The 26,218-nt window shown below is 40.5% G+C and overlaps 1 protein-coding gene and 1 long non-coding RNA gene across 4 annotated transcripts in view; one reads left to right on the forward strand and one right to left on the reverse strand.

Moving 5' to 3' along the window:
- ST6GALNAC3 (ST6 N-acetylgalactosaminide alpha-2,6-sialyltransferase 3) overlaps positions 1–26,218 on the reverse strand; it is a 523,593-nt gene that overhangs the window by 110,405 nt on the left and 386,970 nt on the right. The gene's annotated exons all lie outside the window — the stretch shown is intronic.
- LOC119872288 lies at positions 23,913–25,403 on the forward strand. Its single transcript, XR_005361387.1, has 3 exons — positions 23,913–23,981; positions 24,146–24,278; positions 25,155–25,403. It is a non-coding gene; the product is annotated as an uncharacterized LOC119872288 (long non-coding RNA).

The following is a 26,218-nucleotide window of genomic DNA, read 5'->3' on the forward strand; positions in this document are numbered from 1 at the left end:
TCTAAGTAAATAAGATGTCACTATCAATACCTTTCAATCAAGATCCTCAGATACAAATATGAGCATGAAATATACAAATATATACAAATATATGCATGAAACACTAAACATTTGAGGGAAACTGCAGCATGGAAAGAGTCATTGACTCAACAAACAAAAGTAATCACTAAGGAAACAAGTAAACAGAAGAAACACCAAAAGAAAGTATATATATGTATATATACACACGTTTTTAAAAAAATCTCATAAATATTTAAAAAAATATATTATCTATGATAAAAGCCACTGGCTTCTATGAAAAATAAATGAGCAGAATTCTTGGAAATTAAAAACAGAATTACCATAAATTTAATAAATCGGAATAGTTGAAAATTGAATAATGAACTCAAAGATCAAAATGAGGGTTTCTCTTACAAAACAGCACAAATGACAAAGAGTTGAAGGGTATAGGAAAAGAGAGGACTCGTTAGTTTCTACAGAACAATAAAACGTTCGAGGATCTCAAAGAAATCTTTGAAATTGAACCATAATTAATTGGGATCTGTCTCAGCAGATATCAAATTAAAAAAGAAAAGATAAAAGGACTTAGAAAAAAACAAGGATAAAGACTAATTTTATGACATAAACATTTTAAACTTCTATATCGGAAGAGCTGTGATGGGCAAAATTAAGAGATACCTAGGAGGAGATACCTATAAGATGTATAATATACAATTGTTTACTATTCATTTTTACACAGAGTTCTTACTAAAAAATTATAAAGATGAATAAGCCAATAGACGTCTGAACAAAAGACCATTCACAAGAAAAGAAATACATGGGGCTAAGAAACGTATGCAAAATTCAACAGTCTCTTTAATTTTTAATAAAAATTAAACTGAGAAGATGGTATATTTTGCCCATTTGATTGCGAATGTGAAAAAGATTGCTAGTAGTTTTGAAAATGTGGTGAAAAGAGCAACCTCAGATGCTATGCAGGCACAGCCCTTGTGGAAGCAATCTCTCCATGTGTAGCTATCAAAATATAAAATGCATGTACTCCCTGACCTAGCAACCTCATTTCTAGGAATCTCTCCTAAACAAACACTTGCATTTACACAAAAGTCACATATATTCAGTGATAGAAAAAAAGAAAAAAAAAGAAGATTTTGAAAACTGCCAGTTATTGAAACTCAACTCAGTTTAAGCAACAAAATCAAAAAGGAAAGACCATAAATCCATCAAAGCAAACATTAAAAGAAAGAAGAAAGTGCACATATACACATGCACGTATACACAGATTTATATGTGTACGTATGTGTGTGTGTCTATATACGGATAATTCCAAAACCTATTGTTAGATACCACTTAAAAAACAACTCAAGTGGCAGACAGCATGATTCTGTCTAAGAAGCAGCAGCAGCAGCAGAAAGAACAGACACCAGGAAAGTCAGGGCGTGTGCACATTATGTACGTGCATAGGTAAAGGGCTGGGCTCTTACCTGAGGTTACCCATGGGAAGCAGTGTGGGTTTGGAGGAGAGGTGAAGGCGATCCTTCACATTTTAAAATTCTATTTTCCATATTATGAAACTCTACCCCCACAAAAATCATAATATTCAACTGTGAGGTTTCCATGTAAAAACAATCATTTATTTTTTTAATTATTTTTTTAAAGATTTTATTTATTTATTCATGAGACACACACACACACAGAGGCAGAGACACAGGCAGAGGGAGAAGCAAGCAGGCTCCATGCAGGGAGCCTGATGCGGGACTCGATCCCAGGTCTCCAGGATCAGGCCCTGTGCTGAAGGCAGCGCTAAACTGCTGAGCTACCCAGGCTGCCCTAAAAACAATCATTTAAAGAAAAAGAAATGATGTTACATTAGCCCAGAGGAAAGAAGACACCAGCACCAGGAGATCACTCCAAATTTGGAGCCTAAGACATGCCCTTGCCCTTTAGGAGGTTAAGGGAGATAAACAGTTCTCAGATGGCCATGACACACACAGTACGTAGGTCTGTAGAAGTACAAACAAATTGGAGGAGTCAGGAGAGAGCTATTACTTCGAATATATTATCTAATAATTCATTTTGTTCCACCACTTAATGTGGAGAGGAAAATTCAACTCAATTGAAATCATTTATTCATATCCCTAAACTGAACGGCGTATTGATTTTGATATTCATTTTCACTACATTCAAGAGGCCTTCCATGTGGAGCCCTTTCCATTTTTAAGTGTCCTCGAATCACCCACGGTTGTACCGCCACTTCTGAATGTCAAAAAGGCACAGCCACACAAAGGGGAGACGGCTTCCTGTTCAGTTTAGTGGAATTTAACAAACATTGGCCAAAGGGCATTTATGTGCCAAGTACTGGCCAAGGGCCGAAGAGAGGGAGGTGAGAATCCCATGTCCTTGCTGTAAAGATCCTGAGAATCTATTGGGGAGAGTAGAGGCATAAGCGCCAGAGCTGTGTTCAGGGCGCATGGGAGAGGAGAGCAGGGGTGCTGTACACAGGTGGGGGTGGAGGGGACTGGCAAAGAAGTCCTGAGGAGGAGTAGGCATTTAAGGTGGGACTTGAACGACGGCAGGATTTACGTGGGGGAAGGAGGTGTGGAGGGTAGGTTGATGATGTGAAACAGCACAATGGCCTGTTTGAGCGGATGGAACCCACTCTTCCTGGATTGTCAATGGTAAGAGGGAATAGGGAAGGAGAGGATGGAGGTAAGGGCAGAGAGGTGGACTGAGGTTACACTCTAGAGGGCTTTGAATGGAGAAGTGGAAAATGTGTTTCATTCTGGGCAGGATTTGAAGGGTTTTAAGTTGCTGGGTTAGATTTCTTTTATAAATGGCTCATCTGGGTGGGATAAGAGAAGAGGGCAAAGACACCAGTTAGGAGAAAGACCCTACGTCCTGATCTAGAGTGGTAGCAACAGGTGGTAGGGTGAGTGGCTATGTGTTTGAGATTCTCCATCTGGGAAGCCAACTCAGCAGACTTGAGGATTAAATGAGTTCATACATACGAAGGGTTTAGACCAGTGAATGATATGTAGTCAACACCACACAACTGTTGGGTATTATTATTGTTGGATCCACCAGGTTCTCCGTACTCCTTCACACTTTCTGCTCCCCCTTCTTGGACCATCCTTTCTTCAGCAGTCCTCTCTCTGGTGCCGTGGCTCACTCCGCTGTTCCCATCGTGACATACTCTGAGGTCATATGTGCTCTCCCTGGCGGCAGGCTGCTAGACTGCAGGGTTGGGTCTCATTTGTGTTACCTTCCCTAGCACCCAGCAAACTACCTTGCACAGGGTCCCTCAAGGTGTTTTTGGTGAAGAGTAGGAACCAAAACCCACAATACCTTACACAGATTATTTTTAGCTCAAAATCATACCTCCAAGTTGAAAATAAATAAAGTTCGATATGAACACCCTTTCGAAAGTTCCTGTCCAGAGTTCCTAGTACGCTGTGGGTTAAATCATGTCCTACATATTTAGCTGATTCTTACTCCAACATGGGAAGATCTACGCCATCCAAGCCTGTGATTTCATCAGCAGAGGATGCTCTATCATGCCTGCCTGCCATGTTGTAACTGTGCTCTGGAGAGTCAGGCTTAGCGCTCACAAAAGAAATACACTCTCCACCATCTCCAGACTGATATTCAAAAGGTTGAGAAAATCCCTTCTTCCTTGTAATAGGTAGAATAATATCCTTAAAGATGTCTCCATCCTAAGCTCTGAAACCTGTAAATGTTACCTTACATGGCAAAAGGGACTTTGCAATTGTAATTAAATTAAGCATCCTGAGATGAAGAGATTATCCTGGATTATTCAGTCCCGATGCAATTACAAGGATATTTATAAAAGAAAAAAAGGGAAACAAGAGAGTTAGGAGTTGACTTGTAACACCACAAGTGCGAGAAAATAAATCTGTGTTGTTTTAAGCCACTAAGTCTGTGGTAATTTGTTACATCAGCAATGGGAAACTAATACATTCCCTTAACTCAACTCTCATCGGTACAAACCATTTTCAGTTTATTTGTTCCCTTTGATGTAGTTTCAACATCTCAAGAGCTGCTCGTACATTTTAGTGTCAGAGTAAGCATGGATCCTCATTTTTTAGTGATTCTAACCAAGATATTACTATAGTATCATCCCAAACAATCCCAATATTGTAAATTTCCATCTATTCTTAATATAAAAGTCAACTTAACCCAAGCCAGTTCTCCGAATTCCTATAATATTTTTGGAACTATTCTTTGAGTGTATACTGGATGCTCCCCATCTCTTTTCTTCATCTATCATTTTGTGTTTATTCTTTTGCCTTGTTTTTTTCTTTTTTATGAGATTTTATTTATTTATTCATGAGAGAAGCATGAGAGAAGCAGAGACACAGGCAGAGGGAGAAGCAGGCTCCTTGTGGGGAGCCCGGCGCGGGACTTGATCCCAGGACCCCAGGATTGCGACTTGAGCCTAAGGCAGACGCTCAACCACTGAGCCACCCAGGCGTTCTCCCCGCCTTTTTTTTCCCTTTGGCTGCCCTCAGTGATGAAAGATACTTTCTTAGGCTACCAGGATTCAAAAAATTTCATGCTGTATCAACAACTGAAGAAGAACTCTGTTGGTCTTCCCAGAATAAATAATAACATTCCCATTCCCTAATGAGCTTTAAAATGACAAGCTGTTCAATTCTTACTCTTAAATTAGAAGGAACTCAGACCTAGAGAATTCTATCCTACTTGGTAAAGTATTTATTCTTAACATATATTGTCTTCACTAAGCTGACGCTCCATGCTCACCATCTAGCGTATCCTGCCAATTTCGGGACATTTTTATAGGGCCAAAAGACTTTCTTACTGGTTCTTCAATGAGATGTTTCAGACACCATCTGAAAATTTTCAACTTTTTATTAATGTAAAAAAAGGATACCGCATTCCAAAATCTATAAAACGTTAGAGCATAAAATGGGGAGAACAAAAGGACACCAGGGGATATCGATCGCTACCTGGTGTTGACTTAGAAATCTGGAGTCCAGCTCAGTCCCTGGTTGGTGGCCCTTCTCCCTCTCCTGGATTCCTTTCTCAGCTGCACATGCTCGCATGGCAGGCTTCTGGATGTCATGTTTCAGCAATGCTAGGGCCCAAGTCACAAACTTCAAACATGATGCAGCCTTCCTAAGTCTCTCTGCAGAGTCGGGGGGGTGGGGGGGCTGTTTTATTCACAGACGTTAGTGTTGAAACCATTCTGCTATCACATCTCCTTGTACTGAGCCACATCTCCTCAAGTCAAGTTTTTTAGTCAAGATGAAGACACGAAGGGCGTTAATAAGCACACGTGAAGATGCTCATCATTAGCCAGGAGGAAAACCCAAATCAAAACCACAATGAGACACCACTTCACACCCACTGGGATGGCTATACAGAAAATGACAGATAATAGCAAGTAGTGGGAAGGATGTGGAGAAATCGGAACCTTCCCATATTGTTGGCTAGAAAATAAAAAATGATGCAGCTGCTTTGATAAGTGGTCCTAATGCTTCTTCAGAAGTTTATACATCAAGTTTCTATAGGACTCTGGAATTCCACTCTTAGGTATGTACCCAAAGGAAATGAAAACACAGGTCGACACAAACATTTATGTATGAATGTTCACAGCAGCATTATTCATAAGAGCCAAAAAGTAGAGATGACTCACTCAAATATTTATTGGCTGATGAGTAAAATCCACATATTCAGCCATAAAGAGGAACGAAGCGCTGATACTTGCTATAACATGAGTGAACCTTGAAAACATGATGCTGAGTACAAGAAGCCGGTCACAGAGAACCACAGATCGTATGATTCCGATTATTTGGAATATGCAAAATAAGTAAATCCAAGGGACAGAAAGTGCATTCATGGTTTCCCAGGACTAGGGGCTAGGGGACTGAAGGGTGGCAGCTAAGAGGTGTGGGGCTTCATCTTGGGGTGATGAAGATGTGCTAAAATTATGGTGATGACTGTACACCTCTGAATACACTAAAGCCAGTGAACTGTACACTTTAAGTGAGAAAATTTTATGGCATGTGAATTACATCTTAATAAAGCTGTTTAAAAATAAAAGGAAGGGGCACCTGGGTGGCTCAGTGGTTGAGCATCTGTGTTCCACTCAGGGCATGATTCCTGGGTCCTGCATCAGGCTTTCCTAAAAGAATCTATCTCTGGCCCCCTCTCTCTGTGTCTCTTGTGAATGAATAAATAAAATCTTTAAAAATAAATAAAAATAAATAAAAACAAAGAGAATTGGGATGAATGAGAATGTCCCCCCCACGTCCTTTCCTGAACGGTGTCACAGGTGGCGTAACCCACGTTCCCTCCTCCAGCCACCTCCCCTCCGGCCCCACCTCCTCTTTACTTAGAACTGACAGGATCAAAACCAGCAGCTGTCCCTGAGAGACACGGGCCTGGACTGCCCAGAATTTTAGGCTTTGTTTTGTTTGTCAAATAATGAATAGCAAAGGCATTTGCTTAATCCTGCTCGCGTCTTCCCGAAAAAAACCCTGCCAGGATCCAACAGCGTGTCATTTTTCATTATTTCCAAAGGAACATTCACCTAAAATATTTATTTCTGTTCTCTTCCATGCGTGCTCCAAGGCTCTGCTCCGCTACATCAACATTCATATATATTTACTTCCCCTGACTTGTAGTCATTTCTCCAGGACCTGTCCTCCCCAGAGAGATGACAGCTAATTGCCTTTATGACACAATCCGACTGCTGTCCCCTAATCCAAACCTCCTTAGCCAAACTGTCTGCAGCCTCCTCTCTCTGCTACCTAAGCCACCTGCCGTGGACCTAAAATCCCCACTACCAGTCTCTCTTTGGGCAAAGGCACTGAGGTCCTCCCTGAATGATAAATGTTCCTTGGAAGGAAAAGCGCTGTGACTATAGTCCCCCGTGTGTCTCCCAATGGAGAGTCAAACACGGTAGTTGCTCAATAATGTTTCTAGAGCATAAGTTGAGAAGGTCTGGGGCATTGACACGACCCAGGGAGGGTTTTGCATGTTGGTAACATGGGGCCAACAAAAGCCTCCAGGCAATGAAAATCTGTTTACTGTGCCACTGAAATAAAGAAAGGGACCATTAATGGAAAGATGAGGTTTTATTTTTTAGTTATCTATTTTTAAAGATTTTTATTTATTTATTCATGAGAGATGCACACATAGAGAGAGAGAGAGAGACAGAGACACAGGCAGAGGGAGAAGCAGGCTCCTTGCAGGGAGCCCGACGTGGGACTCGATCCCGGGTCCCCAAGATCACGCCCTGGGCCGAAGGCAGGAGCTAAATCCCTGAGCCACCCAGGGGTTTTAGTGTAAGAAATCATTCACAGTTTCGCCTGGGATGGACCCAGGCTCCTTTTTACTGTGACAAGAATCTTCATCCTCGATTCTATCTTAATGTGACGTTGCTCTACCCCGTTTGAACCTCCGTCGGCCTTCAGCGGTAGAAGTAGCTGTCCTCTCCCCTTGGGTTTACAGCAGCTAATAAAGCCTTGCAAGAGCCCCGAGATTCAGCGGGGTGCAGGGTACCACCTAATGCAAGCAGAAGACCATCTGGCTCTCACGGCTCCACTTCCAAGGGCTCAGCAGCTCTCTGGAGTTTATTAGCATATGATGCGTCAAATAAAACCCATGTTTCCTACACAGCACATTATTAAATAATGATTACGTCTCAAGGTGGGAGCTGAACATATTTCATTTTTTCCTCTGCCGTGAAATAAGGAGGTCGCCCTCAGCAGCTATTGACAAGTACAAACGGTCAAATCAACACTGTGCCTGGCACTGAAATGAAGTGGCCCTGCTTCCTCCCCTGCCCATGCGGCGCCACATGTCCATTGTAAGATTATTTCTGATTGTTAAGATCAGCTAAAGGTGGAAGATTCATGACAGTGAAGCCTAAGGCCCTCCATGCTGAGCTCTATGTCCAGGGCACTTAGCACACGGTACTAATAACGTATTCTAAGCGACGCACAGCCAGAGGGATTAGCTCTGCTTCTCCAGGGATGTGGAGGTGATTCTACATCTAAATGTATCGAAGTCCTTGCTGCTTTGGAAATAAGATTCTCACATTAGGCCGACTGAGCCTTTCCAATTTGGGGCCCGGACTTGCTTTTCCTTGGATCTCTTAATAAAGTGAACAACAACCACTCCCCGTGGTGTCAATAACTGAGGATGCACGACAAGCTCTAGTTTGATTACACGTCTAAATGTTATCTGACGTATGACCCTCGGTTTTTCAATCAAGTTTTGGCCTCCCATTTCTTGGCTAAATATGCTAATTAGCACATCACTATCGAAAATAACGCTGCTGCTTAAGGAACCGGAAAATATTCAGGCATGTTTTGGGATGGAGAATTGTTTTCTGCTTGGTAGGCCTGTGCTGTAAGAAGACACACACTTCCTCGCTGGCCAGGTGGAGTTGCCTATGTGGATCGCAGGATGGGGGGGAAGGACAAGAGGCTTCTAGGCCCTCTGTTCTTGCAGGGGCCACCCTGAGGTAAGCTGGAAAAGAGCGGCAGTGGATCTGAGCCTATTAAAAATGCTTCCCACATCAGAACATCTCTCTATCGTCTAAGTCTTTTTAAAATTACTGAGTACCTTGTATCAATACCAATAGATAGTATCGCTTACTACTTTAGAGAAGTTCAAATAGCAAATAATAGAACTCCGGGAACAGTAGAGTCTCACTGTAATATAATCTGTTATGCCACTGGACCACAAATTATGTTAGGTCCCTTTTAATCTAAGACTCCATACAGTGAAAGGCCAAAAATACCCTCTCTCATATGCATCTAAATGTTCTCTGAGCACCCATTATTATTTTTTTCTATGCTCTGCGAATGTTTCATCTGCATTTACATTTTTCTTTTCTCTTGATAAGATTAGAGTCTTTATTTTATGACCTATTGCATTTACATTTCTGCATCCTTTTAAATATAGCTAACTTTCATGTAGTTATGAATGCAGAACTATCCATACGAAATATGGTGATGCTACGTTAATTATGCATTCATTACTCAAGATATTCTATTCAACGCTGTAGTGGGTTGAGTTGTGGCCCCCTAAAATATACCCACCTGGAACCTCAGAACGTGACCTTATATGAAATAAGGGTCTTTGCAGATGTAATTAAGACACCACTGAATGGCTTTACCCTTGGGAAGTCCTGCTTTGTGGCAGTGTTTGTGGGCCAGATTCTCTCTGTCCCACCTCCTTGAATTCTCTCACTGGCTTTATTTATTTTAGTGTATAGAGCTTAAAGCATACTTAGCTTTTACACCCCGATACACGTTATCTGATCTACAATCATAATTTTTTTTTTTTACAATCATAATTTAAACTATTTCTACACTGAGATACTAATTCGAATGTTTTAGTTGTGTAGCGTATTTTTTCACGTCTCCCTATATATTCAGTCACATGTACTGAACACATTAAGATATTGTTTACTCGCCATATTTTTCATATATTAACTTTTGTTGTCTTGTGTTACAGTGGGAAGAACACAAGTTTGTAAAACAGACCTAGACTTGGAGAGCTTGTGGTCTTAGGCAAGTTATCTAACCACCCTTCTCCTTAGTTTCTTCTGCCCAATGATGTTGTGAGCTACATTGTGCCCTCCTAAAGTTCTTAGAGTGAAATCCTAACCTCTAATCCCTTAGAGTGTGACCTTACTTAGAGACAGAGTCTTTAGAGGGGCAATCAAATTAGAACGAGGTCATTAGGGTGAGCTCCAATACAATACAACTTATAAAAAGGAGAAATTTGGGCGCAGAGACACACATAGAAGGAGGATGATGTGAAGACACAGGGGAAAGACAGCCATCTACCAGCCGAGGAGAGAAGCCTGGAACAACAGATCCTTCCCTCACAGCCCTCAGAAGGACCTAAGCCTGCCAACATCTGCATCTCTGACTTACAGCCTCCAGAACTGTGAGACAATACATTTTTGTTGAGAAAGCAGCCTACTCTGTGGTAATTTGTGTGGCGGTCTTAGCAAACTAATACAAATGGCAATAAAAATACTTAACCTCAGGGGCATCCGAGTGGCTCAGTCAGTTAAGCATCTGGCTTCGGCCCAGGTCATCAGCTCAGGGTCCTGGGATCGAGCCCCGCATGGGGCTCCCTGCTCAGCAGCTTGTCAGCTTGTCCCTCTCCCTCTGCTCCTCCCCCTGTTCATGCTCTCTCCCCATCTCTCTCTCAAATAAATAAATAAAATCTTTTTAAAAAATAATACTTAGCCTCAAACAGTTATTTTGAGAGGATTAATGACATTGTTGGTCATTTCCCTGAAGACCATTACCTTTTCCTATTTGCTAACAGAGCTCGGGTTTTTCCTTAGGTGTCAGGAAGAGATCCCTTGCTCTCAAGAATGTGGATGCAGTCCCCGGAATAGGTTGAGCACGTGACACAGCTAAGGCCAACGAGGGTCTAAGGGACACTGCTGGGGGTTCTGAGCAAGATACCTTTCCCTAACGAGAAAGCTACAGGTGGAGAAACATGGCCCTGTGTCCCTCTTTGGCTCAAGGTTTGGAGGTGGGTTGTGGGAGGATGTGATGCTTGACCCCGCCACAGTTGGCTCAGATTGTGGGAACCTCGAGGAAGCTGAAGCATCATGGAGATGCTGAGCAGATGCAAAGCTCTGATTTCATTGATTGGCTAAACCAATTCCAGTGACTGCCGATACTCGGACTGCTTGTTATATGAGAAAAAGAAACTTGTATTGTTTAGCACTCTTGGCCAGGGATGCTCATGAGGAACTGAGGCAATAAGGCTCCTATTTCATAGCGCACACTCAGTAGACACTGGGTCCCTTTTCTCTTTGTTCTTTGGTTGAAGCTTCTGTGACTTTGTTCCTCTGTCTTCCTTTTGGGGCTCATTCGCTTGGGCTGTCTTGATATCCTGCTTCTCTATCTTTGGTTTCATTAATTTAGCTTGTTCATCAAGCATGTTTTGTTCATTTCCTTTACTCATCTCATGAAATTTGCTTCTTCCAGTCAATTTTCCCCAAACTGACCTCCTTTCCTGCTATTTCAGCAAAAGAAAAAAACTCAAAATGGTTTTTGTGTGACTTGGAGTCTAATCTCCTGGGATAAGGACCTTGCCTTTTGAATCATTTGCCTTGCAGACTCATCGTCTATGTGTTTGGGGATTTACAAATTACACGTGGAGCATAACCCGGGCTTTGGTGAGAGCCTACAGAGGAGAATGGATGGGAAATGGGCTAGAGTCATTGAACAGGCTCTGGCCTTTTCTACCAGGAGGTCAGTGGTTTAATTTGGCCCAAGGTAATAGCAAGCAAAACTCCAAATAAGAAACAGCTTGAAGGAAGAGGCAGAGGGGAGAGAGGAAAAGGAAAGGAGTGCATTTTAAATTAATTTTCATTTAACACATCACTGCCAACACTGGAAAAACAGTAAAAGAGAAGAATATATGTCTTCCTCCTCTTCCTGGGGATCTCCACCCCACCCTAGGAGTAATCACTATGCACTATTACAGAAAAGGTTTATGAATATGTGGTCGTATACGATTATAGATGTTTGCTGGTGTCACCTTTTCCTTTTGTACAACTGAGTTCACTGTAAATATGATTCTACAACCTATTCTTTTACTTCAAAATGTATCTTGGATCTTTTCCCACATCTTTTACATGTATATTCCATCAATGCAACGCAATGCAAAAGGTGCGCTTACTTCCCCCAAATTATCCTTCAGAAAAAAAAAAAAAGCATAATATTTTTTGGCTTCTTGCAAAGTCTCTCAAATTATGGGAGGATTTAATTTTGGACAGAAGTTTGTTGTCTGGAAAAGATGCATTAGCCTGAAACAAACTCAGTCAACAGTCCTTCCAGATGCTTATTAGAGGTTATCTGTTGGGATTGATTCAAAGAGGGAAAAGAAATTTATCACAAATTCATCTTCATTCCCGGGGGTAAGAACTCAAAATTTCAAGCTCGAGATTCTAAATAGGCCATTCAGAGATCATTTAATAAGCAACAGAATAAGTGGTTGTGTTGTGAAATCCTACATATACCCCCTACAGGATGAGTGATACAAAAACAATTTTCCTCACATTCTGTGACAGGGACTTGCAGTTTGGGAGAAGATTTCTAGTGGAACATCATCTGTGGACAAACAAATGCCGCTTCTCAAGTAACAGATGGAAATAAGTCAAATGTACATTGAAAAAACATGTGTTAGATGACTCAGAAAAGAGCTCCGGTTTGTTAAAGATGCATCTGAAACATTTAGATAATACCTATTCAAGAAATGCAGAAAGTGGAAGTATTTCCAAAATAATGTTATACGATATGTGATCTTTAATGGGAATGTGTAACTAGGTTAATAAATCTAAGCAGCCACTTCACAATTTCATTTGTAATTCTACAAGCATGTACATTGAAGTTGGCCAGTCTTTCAAAACTAAAATCTTCACATTGGAGAAGACAGACCGCTTTCTACTCTAGAAGACTTTCTGAAAGTGTAATGGAAGATCTAGTGTTAAGGGCTGCCTAGTATTCCAGAAGAGAGAGGCACCGGGTTTATTTTGCTAGTCTGCTGACAGCCATTTATATTTTATGTTCTGCAATTACAAACAATGTTGCCTCAGATTAATGATTTCTTCAGATATATCTCATGCACTCCTGCAAGTCTGTCTACAGAATAAATTCCGCTAAGTGTAATTTCTGGGTGAATTTATATTATAGTCAAATTGAATTTTCTATTCCTTCCTTATTTTCTCTTTTGTGCACCAAGCGGGAATTCCTATTAGGTCAGCGCATTTGAGTTGCACTATAAGTGATGGTCAAGATAAGCAAAGGAGAGGTCCTATTATCTAATATATTTTTACTCTCGAGTCCATAAGGCCTCTTGCCATCTGCGGAGGCCCAGGACACACAGGACCTCACTAGGGGAGGATCTAAGAATTGAGAAACTGGAAGCTGAAAATCTGGGGGAAGACTAGAAAGATAAAAAGACCAGCTGGGAAGGGAAAGAACCAGGGAAAGAGGTTAGAAAAGTCAGAGCAAAGGAGATCAGGGCAGAGGTTGTCCGATATTCTTCTAAGCTGAATCCTGTAGTCTGATAAAGGGACCTGATGGGCAGATCAAACACATCCTCTGGGCTTTGTGTATACTTTATTTCCGGTAATGGGGTCCTACTTTCACATTCTACCTGACATTATGAGCATTACTAAGAGGTTAAATAAATATTGCCAAAACGCCCTCCAGAAAAGTTTCAAATTACACTCCCACCAAGGGATTTCCCCCAGATCCTGCACCAATGTTTCATATCATCAAACTTTAAATTATTGGGGCACCTGGGTGGCTCAGTGTTGAGTGTCTGCCTTTGGCTTGGGTTGTGATTCTGGGGTCCTGGGATCGAGTCCCCCATTGGGTTCACTGCAGGGAGCCTGCTTCTCCCTCTGCCTGTGTCTCTGCCTCTCTCTGTGTGTCTCTCATGAATTAATAAAATCTTTAAAAAAAACTTTTAAATTATTTCCAGTTAGTCAAAAATGATGTCTAGGTGGTATTTAATTACATATAAGTTTAAGTATCTTTTCATGGCCATTGACCAATTACTTATCTTCCCTGCCTATTTTGTTGTTGTTGTTTATATTTTTCTTATTGATAGTAAGAATTTTCTTTCTTTCTTTCTTTCTTTCTTTCTTTCTTTCTTTCTTTCTTTCTTTCTTTCTTTCTTTCTTTTTTTATAGTAAGAATTTTCTATGTATTAAAGAAAATAACCTTTAGTCAAGCAGGGAAAATCACTCTTCCATTTGTTATTTATCTTCTTGTGTTGTTTGATTAGTTAATTAATATTGCTATACAGAAGATTTGTATTTTTATGTAACCAAATTCATCAATTGCTTTTCTTATGTCTTCTGTTGTGCAGTGTTGTTATTGATAAGGACAGTCGGTTAATGTGTCAGAACACAGAAAAGTGGCCAGAGTCTCAATCTAGCCACTTACCAGCCAAGTGACCTTGACATGTCAGTTCAGTAAGTTTCTTCCTCTACAGAGAGGAGACTTTATCTTCTGTCTCCTCAGTTTCTTTCTGCTGTCTTGATAACTGAATGAGGCTAGGTTTATCAAAGTCTCTTGACCCTACCCGGTCTACATGAATGGTAAAATAGTTCATATCTGCAAATGTAGGATAAAATGTGAAGTATTTTTAGAAGCTGGATTTCTCAAAAATAAAACCTTGAATGAGTAAAGAGTAATGAAAGTTTGTCAGATTAACTTCAAGCTTCAATCAAGGCTTTGAGCAAGGCTCGGAAAGAGCTTCACCTCTTTCTCCTGTTGTTTAAGACTCCCCCTAAACACTCCCAGACTCTGTAAACTATCATGTCATCTTAATAACCTCACATTCAGAAAGTTCTTCCATGTATCATGTCAGTCATTAAGACTAGCAGTAGAAAAAAACCAAAACCAGAACCAAAAAGCTAATGATTCACTCTTCTTCTCTATGGGTTCTGAACAACTGAGGACAGAAGGAACCAGCCAACTGGTGATCCCAATAGAGTATCAGCTTTATGATGGTAATAAGTCAATGGGTAATGTGGAAGGACTCTTACCACTTTGTCACATGCCTCTGACTGGTACCAGATGCAAACAGAAATGCAGAGACCAAGAGTCATAGGGCCAAGGTCCTCAGAGCAGGACAGACTGGTGCATTGGGCATGAGAGAAAGCTCAGCCAGAGGATGGCCTGAGGGGTTTTGTGCTGTGGTCCTGCCCTTGACCAATATGATCAAAGACACACAGGCTCTCCATATTCGCCTCTTTCAGATGAAGCTCTTCTCTTTCTCTTGAGAGAGAGAAAAGAAGTGCCATTCTCTTCAATATGGCAAGTGTAAGGCTGCTGAATGGGACTCCCCTGTCCTCTATTGGAAACATATAAAGGAGAGAAATAGATGTGTATTTATCTCCTGATTTACAGCTTTGATGTGGACTCCCTTGGCTTTGAATCTACCAACACCAGCTGGGCACCTTTAGGCAAGTTACATAAACTTTCTGGGCCCTAGTGGCCTCCTCTCTAGAATGGGACATGAATATCTACCTGCCAGGTGTGTGAGAGAATTAAAGAGACTACACGTGTAAGACACTTAGCAGAGGAATTGGAGCAGAACATGAACTCAAGAGATGTTGGTTTTCTTTCTATATTCTCCTAAATCAGGCTTAGTTTTGTTCCTTCACCTCAGTGGAAGTGAATAGTCATATCAACCAACCATCCACGGTCAGGCTTCATGCTTTTGAAATTAAATAATACCATGTCTTTGATTCTGTTCGACATGGGCCCAATTTCCAGCCCTGTACTTCACCATCCATCTCTTCAGAACACTCCTGTGATCCTCTTCATTTCTCTTACTTTGTGGAACGAGAGACTGGCAATGGGCTCTCCTCCCCAAGACCATGAAGATACAATAGGCACAGAGCCGCCCACAGTCACACCCCACTCCCATCCAGGAACCAGAGTCTCTTTCACTGAACTTGTGTGTTGTCAGTGACTCTGCGTTTCCTGCCATTCTAGATACTGTGGTTCCCCCTTCCTCAGAGAATCCTGAATTAGGGTTATTAATACTCATGACTAGGTCCTCTGAAGGAAACAGACCATCTGGCCCCTTGGCAAGTCTCCAAATTATAATTGTTAAAAATGAATCCCCCTAAAAAAATGAAACATAGAAGGACGAACACCAAACTTCTCAGTTTCTTCGCAGCGACCAGCAGAATGGCCTCAGCATTGGACAAAGCTCCCACCCGCGGCCACAGAGCAGTCAACCTTAGAGGGCAGTGACTTCAGGATGCAGGCATATGGAGAGGTCATTTGTTTCTCATTTGCCCAACAGATAAGAATATGGAAATAGTCTCAGTCCATTTGTTTGATGGGCCTCCTAAGCCAGTAATAAACAAATCAATACAATTAGTTTTGGCTCATCATCATTAAGGAACCTTCACTGCTGGGACACAATTTAATTATACCTCTTGCTCCATAGGAAAAGAAACCTGTCAAGATGGGTGGCTTCTCTTGGGGTTGTAGCAGAGCGGCAGCGGGGAGGGAGGCTCAGAGGCAGGGTCCGTGTGACTCCCTGAGAACATTGTGCATGTGTGTGGCATAACAGGGGTCTGTCCAGGATGGTTCTAAGTGCTCCTGCCACAACTTCTTGGGAATTCATTTGAGCAAATCTGCATTCTGCGTGGAGCTCAGATACATAACAATGCCAACAAACTGAAACAACGAATAAAGATCGAAATGACAATGTCCAATCCAGAATTGAAATAAAATTGGGAGCCAGAAGGCCTGGTGTGGATCCTCTGTGCCCCTCTGTGAGAGTGGCGGAGGCACAGAACTTCCTTCTGCCTCAGCACTGACCGTGGAGTCTCTGGCACGCTATAGCTAACAAGCAGCTTTTACATTCTGTAAAGGAGACCTTGGAACTCAACATGGTTCACACAAAGCTCTCTTTGGACCATGGTTGGTGCCTGGTGGACTTAAAAGTTTTGAATAGTGCCTGCCTACATATCAGATGGGTTGTTTTACAGGGACACAGAGGAATCACCTCACACCGCTTCACTTCCTTCCCTCACCTCCAAGGCGAACTTATCTTTAAACCAAATCTAAAGAGATGACTGTCCAGTCGGAGTCATTGTAGTAAATTTGATTGGGAAGTGATCCCAGAAAAATCAGTGTGGCCAACATCCTAAGTTTCAAATTAGAAAACGAAGGCCCAGAGTAGTTAACCAGTTTTCTGAGGTTACCCAGCTTGGTGAAGACAATCGGTACTTGAATCTAAAACTCAAGCACAAGGTTGTCTCTGCTATATCAGCCTAACAAGCCCATATTTCCAAAGCTCTCTGGTAAGGAAGACCCCCTCATAACAGAACATTTGAAAGTTTAATTTGCTGTTTTAACTTGTGTTTTTCCCCCTGGGCTCCCAGAAGATCATCAATGGAGAAAAACGATTTTTTCCAAGGTCATGCAGCTTCTGATTTATAGGAACCGGTAATCAATTAAATATTTATTTTGGCGTTGACTTAGTATCTCTTTCCTTTTCGAGTAAAGTGATGTACATATTGATTTTAAAATCTATATTTAAACATATGGAAGTGTTCAACAAGCGGATATTATGACTTGGAAAAGTTAACTAGGAGAGCCTCCTGACCTTTTTCAGGCTGCGAGGTCAATGAGAAATAACTTTTTTTTAGCTATTAAAATTTAGGGACTATTAGAGTACTTAGCAATACTTTCTCTAACACAAGAACCTTTTCACACCAGTGTTCAGGATTACAAAGGCAGCCACTGTCAACCTTCCAACCATAACAAGAAATGTTTTACTTAAGCGTCTGAATATTCATATGCAACAATATTATGACAAGTAAACTGTTATTTTCAGTAGTCTTTTCCAATAACAGTAAAATTAAGTCTCCAATATTTTATTTTTTACTTATACTAAAAAGTTCCGTTAAATAGGTACCTGACACTCACATAGTATACACTCTGCGATGGTTATTTTTATGTGTCAACTTGAGTGGGACACGAGGTGCCTAGACATTTGGTCAAACATTATTCTGTGTGTGTCTGTGAGGGTTTCTGGAAGTGATGAGCATTTGAAGCAGCAGACTGAGTAAAGCAGATTACCCTCCCTAATTTGGGTGGGCCTCATTCAGTCAGTTGAAGGCCTGAAGAGGAAAAAGAAAGAAAAAGAATCATCTTCCCATAAGGACACTCTTCCTGCCTGATTGTTTTAAGCTGGGAATTTTTTCCCCCTACTTTTGGATTCAATCAGCTCGTTTTGGGGCTTGAGCTTACAAGCCTTTGGACAAAAACTATACCACCAGCCCTCCTGGGTCTCCAGTCTGCCACCTGCAGATCTTGGGACTTGTCAGCCTCCATAATCATGTGAGCTAATTCCTTTACATACATATAAGGATATATATGTGTAGTACACACACACACACACACACACACACACACCCCTCCTACTGGTTCTGTTTCTCTGGAGAACTCTAATACACACTTGTATTATATACAAATATATGATTTGCATGTTTGTGAATTAACAAATGGACTAGAAAACTTAATTCACAAGGCTTAAGTGATGCATAAGACTAACATTTTCCAAGAAATAAAAGCAACTTGACCTAACGATAGAATTCTCTCAGTAGGTCAGAAATAAGAAAGCTAGATATTTAAGGTGGTACGGATTCTAGAGAGCATAGGGTGTGCTTTCAATATACCGTTTTGCCCTCAAAATGGATGTAAAATATGTTAGGAAAATGGCGTCAGGGGTGTGTTTAGAAATCTTGCTACCAAGATTGAGTCAAGGGTTTTGATAGAACACCAAGACATTTTGACAGACATCCTACTATTTGAACAACTTCAAAGAATTGGAGAGATTTAGAGATATGGAAACAGCAGAAACCTACTAGAGGTTTGGGCAGAGATGACAAAGGAGCTCCAGAATATATCTAGGGGTGTGAGACATCTACATGAACTTGCCCACATCCTTGAGGAAACAGCCCTATACACATATAACACATTTTCAGATTGTGAAGATTCCCGATAAGTTCGTTGATATCAATTTGAGAAAGTTCTGATGACCGAATTCAATACCTCCTCTCTTTAGCACACTGAAATGGCTAAGTGGGCCAAATAAATTAATTAATACATGTTAAACGTGTTGTGAAATAAGACTAAGCTATACGATAGAAACATAGAAATTATTTCCAATGTTTGTCTTTCATTCTGAGTTGTTGAAAACATACCTATATCTATTATCTCATTTAAAGCAGAGAGACAGGGACATCTGGGTGGCTCAGTGGCTCAGCATCTACCTTCAGCTCAGGTTGTGATCCCGGGGTCCTGGGATCAAGTCCTGCATCAAGCTTCCCACAGGGAGTTTGTTTCTCACTCTATGTCTCTGCCTCTCTCTGTGTGTCTCTCATGAATAAAAAAAAAAAAAAAAAACCTTAAAATAAATAAAACCTTAAAGAATATATGTGTATATATATATATACAGACTTGATCCTGCAGAGAGACAGGCATCCCTTTAGGACAATAAAAGGAAGGCTCATGTTTTAGAAAACTAGAAGATTCCAAAATAATGGCACATTTGAGAAATAGTAAATCAAAATCAGGAACCAGTGCTTTGAGATCACAGAGCAAAATCAGGAACAAAGGATCGGTTTGAGTAGTGAGACCAGAGGCATAGGGATTATAGTTGTAGTTTGGTGTCATTCCTTTATACTAAGATCACTTTTATGCTTCTGCTATTCCCTACATTTCCTTGCCTTACAAATCCCACAACACAGGTTAGTCTGCAGGGATGTCCCCTTGTCAGTTTCCCTCGGCTTGGTGTGCCTCTAGGCCATGTCTTTCTGACTTTGCCACCCCTACATGGCAGCGTCTACCTCTCCAGCCACTTGAAAAACCTCCAGCATGAGTAGTTTTATACCGCATTCTTTACCTCCAAAGACAGCATTCAATTTTGAAAGGCTGATGAATGATATAAACAATTGGGAAAAAAATTGAACTTGACAGGGAGTAATTGATATATAAAAATAGGTCTGATAGTACTTTAAAAATAAGTCAACGAAAGCAAGACGTTAACTTTCTGTTCTATATCCCTCTCACCTGCCCCCCCCCCCCCCCCGCCCGGTGAAATAAAGGTGTAGAGCTCAAAACAACTTATACTACCCCAATCCTAGAGCACTAGGAGATGACCCTTTCTTTTTGGAAAATCATCTAGTTGGTAGAACAGGCAATGGTAGGTTTAATGACCTACCATTATAAATGACATTGCTTATAAATGACATTGCTGACATTACCCTACAAGAGTTTTGTACTAGTCTCAAATTTCTCAACCTTTGTGCTTATTAGTCTTACATATTTATTAAATCCTTTCCCCCTCCCCTAATTGCTTTATACTGTGTAGTGGGTAGTCCTCCTCCAGGGCTTATTTCCATGGCCAAGTAAGGTTTGTACACTATAACATGGAGAGCAGTTCAGTTTCCCAAGACACTTCCCGTGGCACAGGTGGGGTTCATTGTTGGTGATAAGCAACTGCCAATCAGTTTTCTTTCAAGTGTGGCCAAACCACATTTAGCTTTTATTACCAAATAATCAGATATTTAGTCTTTAATAATGATGATGTTTTTTCTTTTTAATTTTTACTGTGCTCATATTATTAGGTCTGCATTTTTTTCTTTATAATGTAAGCCTATTTTTCTCAGTTAGGCCTACTTATTCGAAAGCATCATTAAACCTACCATTTTATTTTATTTTATTTCCCATTAATTATATATTTTATTTATTCAGTATAAGTGTCTCTTGGTAATTCTGTAGGCTTATTGAACACCAATAAGATTATTCTTGCTCATTAACTCAACTGGGCCTCCATTCATTCTTAGAAGGGCACTGAGTTAACTCACTGGAAAGAAATGAGCAAAGACCATTAGTGAGAAAACCTAACTAGTCATAGTACACATTAACTAACTTGTCTGAACCTTAGTTTACTCAGATGTCAAAAAGGAATAGTAATATATGCTATATACGCCATGGGGTAGTTGTGCTCATCAAACCGTGTATTCATTTCAGGATGTTAAACTGGAAGTTTTGACTGAATACTCAGCTCTCATAGATATCAGATACCAATGTGATTTATGAGACAGACCAGCCTGCAGGAATCGAAATTGAGACAATTAAAACCCAAAGCAAGTCAATCACACAGACAATAAGAGGTTTGAGAGAGCAAAGAACTCGAGATGGAATTTCTTTAGCAAGAGCTAAGTTGTAAGGTCTCTTCCCTAAAGGGGTGCTTGTCCCTCCAAAACCAATCAAGTAAAAGAGACTATGACCTGTCACTTGGAAATCTGGTATCTGTCCCTTAAGGCTAGGGAGATGTAATAAACTGACAAACAACTTCCAGTGGCAACAATGGCCCAAAAAGTGTCTCCTTGACTTTCTTGGTACAAAAGCTGAGTGAGTGTATGCCTTAGATTAAACATAGGCCGTATAAACAGGGGAACCAGATGCAGATTCTTAGCGCCATTCTGTTTAATAGCACCTTTGAACTGGAAAAAGTCATAAAATAGAACCCAGTCCTCAAGATTATGGAAGGAGTAAGAAACCAATCAGAAGAAAATGCATCATCACCTACATCAAGACAACTGTGCAGTTAGGAGGTTCTCGGAACTAAGGGTGGGAGGGGGAATCCAAAGAGCCTATGAAAGTGTTCCAGGAGAGAAAAGGTTTTAATATAGGCCAGGCCCAGGGGCCATGAGGTCACCTTATGAAGAACTGGCCCTATAAGAGCTTGCCTCTCCTCCTTATGTATTGCTTCAGCTCCAAATGATCTATAAATAGCAGCTAGCTAGTGCAGAGAAGAGCAAGAAAGGAAAATAAATCAAATGCATCACATTTCTAGGGAGTGGGCCTAGTGGGAGGAGAGAGTCGCTATAATTTTGAATGAAGTTGAAAGGTTTGACCATTACATTTAAAGTACCAAATTGGGACAGTGTTTTATTTCTTAAAGTGACTGGAATATTTTTATTACTTAAGAAGTATCAGAAAAGCCATGGGAATACCTAAGTTGAGTTTTCATCTAGGAACAGAGGAAAAACTTAATGTATTTTAGAGAGAAGTGACACAAGTGTAATTTTATCATTTTATCATTATATCTCACAACTTTATGTTCGATGTACTTGAGATACACACACACACACACTAAAAATACACATACTATATGACATTATGTGAAAAACTTAAGTGTCTATGGACACTACAATATAAAATAGATGGGATTTTCCAAGGTCAACCCATCATGTGCAGATTAAAAAATAAAAAGTTCCCGTATCCTATAATTTAATCTCCACTTTGAGAATCCAAGAGGGTCTAGAGTGTGATGCAAGTGAGAGCTGAATGAAGGAGTTTCATCAGAAAGCTCTTGCTGTGCTGAAACTCCACCTTAGCGGCTCTACTGCAAGCACGGTGAAGAGATCACTGGGAGACCTATGAGCTGTCTCCTGGTCAGGAGACAGAGAAGACTGCTGCCTAACCCCTGAGTAACCAGAGTCAGCCCAGAGTCAGAAGGGGTAGAGAGGTGAATGTTTCCCATGGAGCAGATGTGAGTCATAGGAGAGAGAGCAGGTGTGGGATTTTCTTACATCACCCTGAAGAAGTTTGTCCAGGAGGCTCACACTGAGGATGTATGCTCTTCAGGTCCCAAGGGCTGAGGGAAGAGCCACAAGAGACCATATAGATTAGAATAGAAACACATGCTTAGTATAAGAGTCCCCAGAGAAAAGAGCCCGGTGGGGAAAGTCTGAAGGGGCCATGAAAGCTTCCTCAACCAGGCAGATCAACTTGAACAACATGTCAGGCTTGGAGAACTAATAGTCAAGTAAGAACCAGTGAAGCCAAGGTATTATCCCCTCTGCCTTCCTCCCATCTCATGCTCAACCCTGAGTTGAAAGGGTCTGAAACAATAGCTATAAGGTGAGGAAAGAGGTGAGCAAAACAGAGTAGAGGAAGAGCCTAGGCCCATGATGCCTGCTCTGATCACAGAGCTCCACTTGGGGGAGGGGAAAAGGCTTAATGTTTACTCAAGTTCAGAGCTGTGATTATTCCATGGAACTAGAAATTATGATTACTGAATTGAGACTGCATTTGTGACTTCAAGGTATTTCAGGACTGTTTTACCCATGAGTGAATTGAGAAATTACAGAGTTTACTAGAATTTTCACCTAGGAGCAGAGAAAAAGAATCCCTCTCCAAAAAAAAAAAAAAAAAAAAAAAAAAAAAGAAAAGAAAAGTAAAGGGATTGTATAATGGTTAGAGATTATATATCCTAATGCCTGAACAACACGTGAGTAAATACTCAGCAAATAATTATTGAATAAATTAGTGACATGCTAGTTTCACACATACACACAACTCTGGAAACGATAAATCTTCCTATAGTAATACTTCTACATAAGTATATTGTTATAATAATTATCCATGGTAGGAGCATCCAATTACATTCAATCTTGATCAGTAAAGTTTGCAGTGGAAAGCATTCATCCATTCATCCATTCCTTCACTACTTTAGATAACAAATGTTGATTGAACTACTATTTTACTCCAGGGACCATGAGTGGTCGCCCCCTCTTTACAGATTTTTCTATTCAAAGGAGAAGATGAATAAGCAAACATACAATTGCTTCCCGAAAGCCTGGATTGTTGACTGGGGTGGAGGAGAAAGCAGAAGAAGTAGATCACAAAACTTCCAGAGAGGGTTTTGCCCTGGACTTGTTGAGTTTTGGACAGCCAGCAGCCAGCGTCAAGGATAGGCCCGGTCTTGGGAAGAAGGAGAAAGGGCAGATGTCATCAGAGGCATTCTGTTCTCTTCATAAATATGTTCAACACTGGTTCTGGAAGTGGAAGCCAGAGCTGTGTTGTGGAATCATGGACAACTGACAGATGCTAGAACAGGCTAGAATGTATGATTAGTAGGGTGGGGCAGGAAGGGGTCAAAGGGCCAGAAGGCCTCATAAATCATCTGCCATTGTCTGGCATTCATTCAATAAACATTTATGAGCACTAGCTCTGAGCCAGCCCCTATAACCAGAGAGCATGGATCTGGGCTCTAAAGAATTGTCCACTGGAAGCCCATCTTCGTCCTTAGTTACCTTCTCTTGTCAGGGCTTTTCGTTCCACTTCTCCATAAGAAGAGGCAGTAATAGTGTAGTTGAGCAGTCAAGAGCACAGGCTTGGAGTGTACCCTGTCTGGCTTTTGTCTAGGTGATTCCAGTCAAGTGATTTCATTTCTCTGAACCTCAGGCTCCTCAGAGGTAAAAAAAAAAAAAAAAAAAAAAAAAAAACTCTAGTAGGAACCCCCTCCTTGGAAAACGGCTGGGTCGATTAAATGAAACAATGCATGTGAAGGAACTGGCTCAGCTCCTTGCATGTAGGAAGCCCTGCAGAAAGGTTGGTTATTTATCATTCCCTTCTTTTTCTTTTCTGCTTGCCCCTGGGAAATTGGGCACTTTATTCTACTTACCACAGATGCTGTGGTGTTTAAAATATTCTTACTCTGTGAAGCCATTTAATATTGGTACGTGGAATATCTCCTTTTTTCTCCTCTTAATCAGTGTTATTGTTAACAACTCAGAAGCAGCACAGTGATTATGACTCCAGAAGGAGGGAAGTCTCAAGGGCTCATAACCTTTCAGAAAATGAAGGACCTTTGGGCTGAAATTCTGAAAGCTGGCTCTTACTGCAAAGGTGAGTTTGTGTGTGTGTGTGTGTGTGTGTGTGTGTGTGTGAAGGAATTTTGATAAAATTCTCTCTGACAAATTTCTGAGTCACTGGAGCATGAAAAAAGGTATTTCTCATCCCTTGAAAGAAATTCTGGGTGCCTTTTTCAGTGCATGAATATCTCAATAAGCAGCTTGATTTTAAAATGTCAAACTTGCCACAGAACTTGGTTCTTGGGTAGGACAAATGCCTTTGATTTGTTTGAAGAAATTTGATTTGGAAATAGCCAAGTGATTAGTTGTCGAGACTAAAGCTTTGAAGTCACAGAGTATGGATTTCTATTATAGGCCCTTGCAGAGTCCCAGACATTTGCATGTAAAATATTTCTAGAACTTTTGCATATGCTTAGATATTAAAATAAGCACGCTTAATGCATTTATAAGATCCCATCTGTCACATACATAATACACTTAAAAATGCTACCCAATGAGGAGATATGGTCTTGTTGTTTAACCTTAATCAAATAGGAGAACAAACACACAGTACTAATGAACTATGATTGTTGAAGTCCTAAATGCAGAGTTGTATTTAATTCTGTACATTGTGCATTTGGGACAGTGTTAAATGATAGCTCTTATGAGATCTCCATTTGAAAGAGACTCAAGAATGTGGAGCTGAACCAAAGAGAGTCAAGGATCATTCAAGCATAGAAATAGAAGTCTAAAAAAAGACCTTGAAAGGTTAAAACATCCAATCCCTACCTAAAGTTACAGACTTGTGGGATGTGAGGGCTGGGGGAGGCCCAAGGGAGATCACCTATTCTAAACCATTCATTTTATAAAATCAGGAAATGGGTGTTCAAATTAGAGTCTGTTAAAAACCTTATTTGTGCTTTTCTTTCAGATTTTCAGAACAGAAAATTCTACAACTTCCTATAGTAACATATTTTTGTGCTTCATCATCAGGAAATTGCAACAACCTTAATTTCCTCCAATTAGGCCTATTTTCTTGATGCATGTGGATTTAAAATAACAGTCTGCCGTACATCTCTGTTAGTGACTAATGTTAGAATATGACACGATGGCAAAATGTTAGAAATTGGAAATAATTAATCCAGAGATAAGAAAGCTCACAGGGGATCTAACTAGATTTTTTTAAAAAAAATAGATTTATAGTATGTGAATAGATTTACAGTCGTTCATTGTATGATGATGCAGAATCAGGAAGGGTATGAGTGAGGATTTGGAGTAAATGGTCTGAATTCTCATTCTGTCCCTTACAAATTGTGGAACTGGGCAAATTACTTATCTTCTCTCTCGATTTCTTTATGGATAATAACAATGAGTACTAGTAGAACAACGCTTTTTTGAAAAAAAAATAAAAGGACTTAGAAGAATGTCTAACATATTTAAACATTTAATATATGGGGGTCCCTGGGTGGCTTAGTCAGACTGACTCTTGATTTTGGCTCAGGTCATGATCTTGGGGTCCTGGAATGAGCCCTACATGGAGGTCTGTGCTCAGGGGTGAGTCTACTTGAGGATTTCTCCCCCTCCTCCTTTGTCCTCCCTCCCTGCTGGCCTGTGTATGCACACTGTCTCTGAAATAAATAAATAAATAAATATTTTAAAAACCCCATTCAACATGTGGTATTTTGATTGTGGTTGATATTGTTGTTATATACCATATTTGCAGGGTAATATAAAGTGTCCTCAACCTCTATCCTCTCTAACAAATACATTATTTTAAGCTAATTGACTGCTATAAAGATAGTTTGAGGAACTAATATTTAGGAAAGGGTGAAGACATTCCTAAAGCTGATTACTGAAAGATCTTTTTCTTCTTTCTTTCTCAGGGATCATTTAGTATGACAGGAGCTGGGGATACTATGAATCCCATGCAGGAGAATGGAATCAGGTGACATTTTGGTGTCTTTCAAATCTATGATTTCCTGACTTTAGCGTAGC

Source organism: Canis lupus, chromosome 6 (genome assembly GCF_011100685.1).
Source record: "Canis lupus familiaris isolate Mischka breed German Shepherd chromosome 6, alternate assembly UU_Cfam_GSD_1.0, whole genome shotgun sequence".
Classification (NCBI taxonomy): Eukaryota; Metazoa; Chordata; class Mammalia; order Carnivora; family Canidae; genus Canis; species Canis lupus.